This window comes from Silene latifolia, chromosome Y (genome assembly GCF_048544455.1).
Source record: "Silene latifolia isolate original U9 population chromosome Y, ASM4854445v1, whole genome shotgun sequence".
In the NCBI taxonomy this organism is placed as follows: Eukaryota; Viridiplantae; Streptophyta; class Magnoliopsida; order Caryophyllales; family Caryophyllaceae; genus Silene; species Silene latifolia.
The window spans coordinates 79812297-79820492 of NC_133538.1; the positions used below are offsets into that span (position 1 = coordinate 79812297).

The 8196-nt window shown below is 35.9% G+C and overlaps 1 long non-coding RNA gene and 1 pseudogene across 1 annotated transcript; both read left to right on the forward strand.

Annotated features, from left to right (window-relative positions):
• The first annotated feature begins 993 nt into the window (after window positions 1-993).
• On the forward strand, window positions 994-2073 carry LOC141628377 (26S proteasome non-ATPase regulatory subunit 8 homolog A-like; annotated as a pseudogene).
• A 511-nt stretch (window positions 2074-2584) lies between these two features.
• On the forward strand, window positions 2585-3616 carry LOC141634011 (uncharacterized). Its single transcript, XR_012538753.1, has 4 exons — window positions 2585-2698; window positions 2824-2896; window positions 3003-3101; window positions 3300-3616. It is a non-coding gene; the product is annotated as an uncharacterized LOC141634011 (long non-coding RNA).
• The last annotated feature ends 4580 nt before the right edge of the window (window positions 3617-8196 follow it).

Below are 8196 nucleotides of genomic sequence, written 5' to 3' on the forward strand. Positions count from 1 at the left end.
CAAAGTAAGATATAAAATTCATAAAAAAAAATACATGAAACTTAACATTAAATTATGATACATATTTTTAATTTATGTTCGAGCCTTGAAACATAGTCCATATATGTTCGACCAAATCATTTTTCAAAGACATGTGTATTTGTTTGTCATGTAGCTCTCCCCTACTAGCCATAAAGTTGGGTAAATTTCTCTCCGCGTACATTCCAAGGGTAACAACTAATGACTCGGGAATATTCACTACTACAGAATTCATCAAGGACATCAGTGGATGGACATCGGATTTTTGAAAAAACAGATGTAATAAGTTTGCACATCGGATTTTTATAAAAGTCTGATGTAATTATATTATATGGACATCGGTTGTTATTTTCAACCCATGTCCATTATAATGGACATCGGATTAAATTACAACCCATGTCCATATAATCCTCAATTTGGGCGCAAAATGAAAACAATTCCCCCGCCCCAAATTATTTTCACTAGCATACTGAGTCAATCTATTATACTTACTCCATATCATTCTTTTTTTTAGACAAACCCAAACCCAAACCCTTAGCTTACTCATCCCTTTCTTCTCTATCTCATCGTTCATCCCTTAGCTTCTTCACTTCAAAACCCGATCAAAAACCCAAAATCCTACCTCTCTTTCTTCATCGTTCATCCCTTCTTCTCTCATCACCGGCGAAATCATCCTTCTTCTCTTCACCGGCGATATCATCAATCTTCGTTCTCATCACCTCGCGACATCAAACCCTAGCTGCTGCTGCTTCGTTCTTCGCTCTTTATTATTAGGTAATTAATCTTCCCCTATCATTTATATATTTATTCTCGATCATTTTATGGTTTATTTGAATATTTTACTGAAATGTTTTTTGATTTGTTTGTAATTTTGACTGAAGAATGAATTATAGGGTTATAATTTAATTGATAATCTAATTGGAAGAGAGTGATAAAATTGTTGGGTGTTTTTTTGGCTACCGTGGATGTAACTGAATGTGGGTTTTGATATTTGATGATTGTAGAGAACTCAGTGGATTAGTTTGCGGTTGTTTTCGGGTTTCGATTAATAAGGGTTGTTTAAGATTATGGGTTTTGATATTTGATGAAGGTAACTATTTCCGGAGTCTTCCACCGTTACTTGAAGCAACACCTAATGCTGTTCAGGAATTGACATTAGCAAGTAACTTCTTCAATTTCTAGGCAAAGATTCTCCTCATTTTCGCTTTGCCAATCAATTCACTTGCATTTAGTGGTAACGATTTGTCTTTATAATTACCAGGAGAAATATATGAGCATCTTTGTTGTTTTGAGCGTGAAGATGGAGGATCAAGAAGCGTTTGAGAGAGACTTCTGCCAGCTCAAACCTTATTACACTGATGCAAGGTAGAAACCAAAATCTCTTTCAAACATCCTTTCAAAGATTTCTTTGATTTCTGTGTTATGCACATCTGCTAGTAGAGTGGCCTGCGTGCACCAAGGAAATTGGAATGTGGCAGTTATTTTATCTGTTGATCTCGCGACCGAATTCTCTGAAATTATCGATCTAAGTTGTGTAGTGTAGATTTGATTTCATATTTTGGAATCAACCAAAATCTCTAGCTTATTTAGAAATTGTCTTTGTTGGTTGTAGGCTACCGTACTATTATCTTCTTTATAGTCTTTTGTTGCCTACATTCATTATTATAGCTCGTAATTTTGCATTGTTAAACAGGGACCGAATTCCTCAATCTCCACAAGAATACCAAATATTGGGGCTGAACTTGTTGAGACTTCTAGTCCAGAACAGGATAGCGGAATTTCATACCGAGTTGGAGTTGCTTTCATCTACTCGCCCGAGAGCCCTTGCATTAAGCATGCTTTGTGGAGCCGAACAGTCCTTTATGGAAGGAGCGTACAATCGTGTTTTAAGTGCTAGACAATTGGTCCCTCATGAAACTTATGTGTATTTCATGGATGTCTTTGGCCAAGACTGTCGGGTAATATCCTGAATAGCCACTCGAATTTATCGATTGTCATTGCTTTAGCGTTTGTAAGCGTTTAAAATCTTTCGTTTCTTCGAAATTGCAGGGATGAAATTGCTGGATGCAGTGAAAAAGCGTATGACTCTCTTTCACTAAATGATGCAAAGCAAATGTTGCTGTTCTCATCTGACAAGGATTTACTGGAGTACATAAACGAGGTAATTATGCTTCTTAACACCCTTGAGATCATAGTGGCAGAGGTTGTTCGTTACGTTCGTTATAATAAGCGGGTCATTCATTATATAAAAGTTATTTTAACTGGTGGCTGCAGCTATATTGCAATATGTAAGTATGTAACATAGTCTGCTTCTTTTTTTCTGAGATGGAATATAATTACGTAAGCTTATATGGAACGATTTTTTAGAATAATGTTCAAAAATAAAATATTTATCGTTTTGGGTCGGTTTTGAAAATATTTGTTAAAATGGTGTCCACGTAGGCTTGGGTTTTCCAAACCTGAAATACGGAACAAACACGCCACTATCAATGGCGTGTTTCAAGTGAGTATAAACAAAACTGTCACCATTTATTATTGATTATCATGTAAATAAGCTACAAATTATTTACAGTGATCATTGGATGCTCGTTGTGATTGACGTTGCTGATCATAATCAAGTGCATTGGTTCGACTCACTAGGAAAGTCAGTGCCATCAAAGTTGAGATCTTTAATTAATGCGTAAGTTCATCTTAATAGTTCATTTATTGATATGCACATAAATAAATGTTCAACTGATTAGAACATTAAAAATGGCAACTATTATTGGCTGACAATCATTTATTTGAAACCATGTTTATATTTAGATCGGTAAGAGTATACGGCTACAATGGTGGGGAAAGAATGCGTTCTCAAGCACCGCAATGGCTGCAACATAATGTAAGTTGTTGCTTATTATGACGACAAATTCAATGTCTGATCATCAATCACTTTTAATTGGCAAAGTCATGTTATTGGTTTAATTCTTGTCGAGTTGTTGTTTTAGTGTGCTCGTCAACAAGGTGTTGTAGAATGCGGGTACTACGTCATGAGGTACATGCTGGAAATCGTCACGCGTTCTAATCCAACAAAAGCTATCAATGAGGTCGTTTTACATTATAGCAAAACTCGGTATTTTTTCAAGTAATTATCCTACTTTGACCTGCTGCCTATACGCATTGTGGGTGAACTCACGCCAATTGAATGAGCTAGTCGCACCCTCTTCCCTTAATTATTAGCTTATATGAAGTCGCCCTTGTGAGGCCATGTCCGATCGCCCCATTGTCATTAATATGCATTACAGGTTTTTCAAGACACCACGCCATATTCACAAGAAGAATTAGATGAGGTTCGGGACTTGTGGGCGAACTATTTTCTCAATATCTAGCCGTAGATAGCTAGCTAGCGTAGTAATGTATTAGGTAGTTGCATTTTGAAAAACTGATTACATGATCTGCAAGACCATATGTTATGTTGGCTGGGATTTGTTATGCCCTTTGTTGTTGTTCGTTAGTTGTTGAATTCGGATGACGGAGACGGTTGCGTTGTATGTTGATTGGGATCGGTTTTTATTAATTGAAATCGATCATTTTGGTTGAATGGCAGTTGGCATGTTTTGTATTAATGTTTTGGCATTCAAATTGGTGTAATGCAATATGAATTGGCCTGCTCTTTTCAAATTTTTTTTTAAAAAAAATAATATAAAGGACAGCGGATTTATAAAAGTTCGATGTAATTCTAGCTTCAAAGGACATGGGCTTTCTATAAAAATCTGATGTACATTACACATATGGACATCGGATTAATGTTAAAATCTGATGTTCATTACTCATATGGACATCGGATATATTTAAAAATCCGATGTGCATATATTAATGGACATCGGTTTAAAGTCCCATGTCCATTACACCCCATATGGACGGGACTGAACTCTACATCGGCCTATAATCCGATGTCCATGTGTCTAGAAGTCCGATGTCCTTCATGATTTCTGTAGTAGTGATTGGTGGATGATTCAACATCATTTAGTTCTTGAGCAAATTCTTGTGGATTTGTATAGTTTAGATACCCATCTCACTCATCTTCCACGATTATGTTGTGCATAATAATATATGCCATCATTATTTTCTATAAAATATATATCGACATTCCATGCTAAAGCTGGTTGACGTATAATTGCCCATTGAGCTGGTAGCATCCCAAAGGTGCGTTCGACGTCTTTTCTAGCACTCTTTTGAAGTTTAGTGAACAACTTTTGCTTAGGGGTTTGGGGAGCGGTTATGACATCGATGAATGCTGCCCATTTCGGATAGATTCCATCTATTAAATAATACCCTGGATGGTAGGTATTTCCATTCACAATGTACCTAACTTTTGGAGCTTGGCCATTTAGAACATCATCGAATACAGGGGACCGCTGAAGTACGTTGATATCATTATTTGACCCCGGCGTCTCGAAAAATGCATGCCAGATCCAAAGGTCCCTAGACGCAACGGCTTCTAATATTATAGTGGATGTTCGCGATCTTCCTTGATACATCACTTTCCATCCAAGCGGACAATTTTTCTACTCCCAGTGAATGCAATCAATACTATCCATTAGGCCAGGGAAACCACGATGTTCTCCTTCAAAAAGGAGACGACGAACGTCTTCAGTTGTTGGCCATCTTAAGTACTCTCTCGAAAATTGAGAGATAATTCGTTCGACAAAATGTGAAAGAAAATCCCGTATTGTAGTAGCGCCTTATTTAAGATACTCGTCAAGTTGATCCGCCGATGTGCCATAAGCTACCATTCTTAATGCCGCAGTGCATTTTTGCACACTTGAAGCACCTAGCCGCCTCGGTGCATTTGGATTCGGTATGATTTAATTGTCATGTGCACATAAGGCATTGACAATACGCATACAAACATGTTGTCGCATCTGAAACCTTCGTCTGAACATGTGTTCATTATAAATTGGTTGACTAGCAAAGTAGTCCATCATTAATTGATTGTTTGCTCCTTCTCGATCCCTCGGTATAACTTCCCTACCCTTCTTCTGACGTGAATTCCTACATGTTTCTTCTTGAGAGGTTGTCACAACATGAGATAGAACGCCTTCTTCCAACAATTGCATACTTCGACTTTCCTCAAGATAATCCAATAACATATAATCATGAACGTCATCACTTGAATTAAAAGAATTTGAATCATAGTTAACATTCATCTTCTTATTTAATAAGTAATGACACTTAAAGAGGGAATAATATCCATATCCATACTCTTTAAAAAGTACCAAACCTCTTTACTGTAGCTGTAACAGTAACCTTGCATTTTTTAAAAAGTACTAAACCTCTTTATTGTAGCTGTAATAGTAACCTTGCATTGTTCTGACATTTCTGCCCTCACCTTTTATTCATATTGCTTTCTTGTCATCATAGTTACTCCCCTCATTTACGCCTCCTCTTTTCTCCCCTCATTTCCCCTGCCTTTTCTTCTCCTCTCTTCTGCTTCTGCTTCTCCTTCTCCTTCTCCCTTTCATCATTCTTGTTATTATCATCTGATCCTCCAGTCCCCATTTTAATTCTCAATTATTTTCTACTACTCATTTCGTCTGATTCTCCCTTTTTAATCTTCCACACTTCATTCTTATAGTTGGTATTTTGATTCACTCTGTTGATCCTGATATTTTTCCAGTCCTAGTAGAAATCGCGTAACAAGGTAAATTGTTTGCTAATTTGATTGATTTATTTCGAGTCGAAACTCGCTATTCTACCTACTATTATCAGCAGCTTTATTTCACTCTCTTTCTCCATTACCCAGTTTTCCTCTTTCCCACTTCCATATTCAGAAGTCACATCCCCTTTTTCTAATTTTCCATTTCCTACTTCGTATTCCCCATTCCAGATCTAACCTAGCTACTCTATCGATTCATTCTTCTTACTTATGTTAATTTTAATAAAGTAAATTATTTGTTATTTTCATACTTATATTTCGCTTCGTTTTTCTTGGACGATCCTACAAGAAATCAGCGCAACAAGTTAAACTATTTGTTAGTTTGATTGTTTTTATTTCGAATTTATGGTTTATTAATCCAGTCGTCTAGGTTGTGGGTTTGCATGAAAAGATGTGAGTGTTATTAAGAAAATCAGCTTTGCATGCTGTTAATGAAGCATGTTTTTTTTAAATGATAATGATGATTAGATGGGACCTATTTGAGCAATGTTGAACGATTTTCTTTTATGGGTTTAATTTGGTTTGTTGTTGTGAATGCATATTAGTCCTTCGACTCCTTTCATTTGAGGTTTTGTTTTGGTCAAGTACGGTTGATGGAACTTACCTTTTTGTAATCCATGTTTACAACTGGGCTAATATATGTGACTGTTGCCTTTGTTTGCAGATTGAAACTGGAGATGATGAAGATGACGAGGATGAGGAATGGCCTTTTGATTTATCAAAAACTAAAGAAATGAGGCTTGTTCCATCTGATCCTAATAAATGTACATTTTCTTCTGGAATGTATCTGTTTGATTCCTATTTAATTACATGTTTATTGTCTGATTCTAACTGATCTGGTCTTAGGTCATGTTCAGAGTTGGGAAATCAGATCATTCTAATGTAACTGAATTGGGTTTATGGTATGTTATGTTGATAAGGTTTTACCTCAATAGTTTTTCGTTTTTGGGCTTGACTTAATTTAGGTGTAGTTTAATTACCTTACGTTGTTTACCTTTTGAATTTTACTGATGTTTAATTGTGTTATTTATTTGGTATTTAGCTGATTACCAAGGCAATTTTTTTTTAAATGTGATTGCAGTTGTTGTCGAGGACGATGGAACCCGAGCTATAAAGTTCAACTTCAACTTCATTTGAAGCTTCATATGGAAATCAGGCTACCATTGTGAAAAAATACCATGTTTGCTTCGAGGTGAGCATGTTTCAAAAACTTGGTTTTCTATTGGTGAGTATGGTGTCTCTGTTTTATTCACGTGAGCCTTTTCCATTTGAGATTGTATTTTATTTATTTGATGATTTAATGGTATTTTGGGGTTATACTGGTGCCTGTTTTAAGGGGCTAAGACCTGCTTTTGTTATGTTGGTTCAAAAGAGAGAAAGAACTAAAGAAATTAAGATAACCTAACTTCTTCATTTAATAGGATAAAAGAAAAAATTAACTTGTGAATCCTTACCCGTTGTTCTGTTAGAACTCAAACACGCACGAATTAAAAAGAGATGTGAAGTGAAAAGCACCTTTAATTCTTCTGAGGACATATTTGTTTGCTTTCCAACTCCTCTGTATTATTGAATATTTTAGGTCTTGAATTTCTTGTAATCCTTTCTTGGTGCTATTTTGCTTTTAGTTTTTGAGTGCTTGGGGTTTTTGGCACACCTGGTTTGTGGTCATATGCAGTTTTGATTTTTTATATTGAACAACTTTAAATCGATATTTATTTCGCATAACAATGTTTCTTTTCACCCAGATTCATGTGGCGGTTTGTATGACTTGATCGTTTTTATCTTTTGCGGAATTCTACTCTATCTGTCTATGGTGCTGAATTCACTATAGGGAGCTATCAGTTACTAATATGTTCAACCCTAGCTATTCCAACATTATATTTTCCTTTCTGATAGGGAAACTTTGGCCTGAAACCCGAACTATTTCAATATTAGAATTTCTTTTTTTGAGTCGGTTGTGCATTTCTACAACGTTGGCTTAAGATTTTCTCTTGTTTTTTCGATAGTTTGGTAGGTACATTCAAAGTCAGTTCGATCATTTTTAAAATCCCTTTTTTTCTTCACTGATTTTCATCTTCAGTTTATCTTCTCGGTGCTTGATTTCTGAAAACCTGAGTTTTCGTCTAATTTTTTAACGCTTTCATTGATTAGTGTTTAGTTTGGGCTTATTCCGCAATCACTTTACTGTTGGTTTCATCTATTGCAGGTTTGGGTGAGATGTTTCTAGCCAATTTATTTACTAAATTCAATCTGATATATAGGATTTGAGGTAAGTTCAAAATTTGCCATCTAAATCAGCAGTACATTGTATATACTCCCTCCTTTCTAGATAAACCTCCCTATTCATGGGGGGCACTAGAATTAAGGAGATGGATTAAAATAAGGTAAAGTATTGTAGTGGGGTTAGGTAATTGGAAAGAGGGGAGGTATTGTGCGGTATTATTGTGGGTGAGGTGATTAAAATAAGTATTGTTGTGGGGTAA